This window comes from Dromiciops gliroides, chromosome 2 (assembly GCF_019393635.1).
Source record: "Dromiciops gliroides isolate mDroGli1 chromosome 2, mDroGli1.pri, whole genome shotgun sequence".
In the NCBI taxonomy this organism is placed as follows: Eukaryota; Metazoa; Chordata; class Mammalia; order Microbiotheria; family Microbiotheriidae; genus Dromiciops; species Dromiciops gliroides.
In genome coordinates, this window is record NC_057862.1 from 40,369,610 (window position 1) to 40,370,637 (window position 1,028).

General features: G+C 41.7%; 1 non-coding gene across 1 annotated transcript; it reads right to left on the bottom strand.

Moving 5' to 3' along the window:
- Positions 1 to 596: 596 nt before the first annotated feature.
- Positions 597 to 703, bottom strand: LOC122744747. The gene has a single exon (XR_006355095.1). It is a non-coding gene; the product is annotated as a U6 spliceosomal RNA (small nuclear RNA).
- Positions 704 to 1,028: the final 325 nt, after the last annotated feature.

A 1,028-nucleotide genomic window follows, 5' to 3' on the forward strand; every position in this document is an offset into this window, starting at 1 on the left:
GTAAAGAGAGAGAGAGAGAGATGCCTAGATTCATTTATCTATTAAAGGGAGAGAGCATTCCTAGCTCCACTCTCCGCCAGAGTCCACACGAAAGAGAGCGAGCCAGCGCGCCAGCCTCCCCTTTCTTCCTCCCACAAGCAAACGTCACTTCCTGACGCCAAAGAAAAGACGAATGGTCCTGCCCTCAGAGGCCCTCTCCTCATGTTGGAGCTTTCCTACAGTAAGTCTCCAGCAGGTGGCATCATTCCAGTCATTACAGTATAATATATCTAAGGCTGAAGAGATCTCAGATGGCATGAATTCCAAGCTTTTAACTTTACAGATGAGTTCTATCATCCTCCTTAGACTAATTCCAAGACCACACAAGTAATAAATAGAGACACCAGATTTGAACCCACTTCCTCTGACTCCAGGGTCCATGTTATTTCCATTGCACTACATTTCATACAACAGTAGTCCTGGAAAAAATTCCAAAGGCTTACAGGTGCTCTCATCGCTTACATAAGCAATCTAAACTTGTCCAGCAATATTTCTACCATCTCTGTTATTCCTTTCTCCTTGACATAGAGTAATATTCTATGAACATCTTTTTTAAAAAAAATATGGAACACTTCACAAATTTGCATGTCATCCTTGTGCAGGGGCCATGCTAATCTTCTCTGTATCGTTCCAATTTTAGTATATGTGCTGCCGAAGCAAGCACTCTATGACCATCTTTGACCATTTCCCTCCTTTATTCTCTTCCCATAACAGCAGGTTCCTTGAGGGCCAGAATTGTGAATGCATTTAACAATTAGATCCCCAGAACTTAGGACAATGCCTTGCGTGTAGTAGGAACTTAATAAGTATTTGCATTGAATTCATTTCCTGAGACTCATATGTGTTGACCAGTTCAATGGGCTCTTTCTGGCTTCATTCAATCTCTTGTTCTAACAGTTACTTGAGCAGTGAGTACACATACAAAATGACTTTTCCCTTTCAGCTACCACTTCACATCCCTAAACCCAATGTACATTTGATAACTCCTC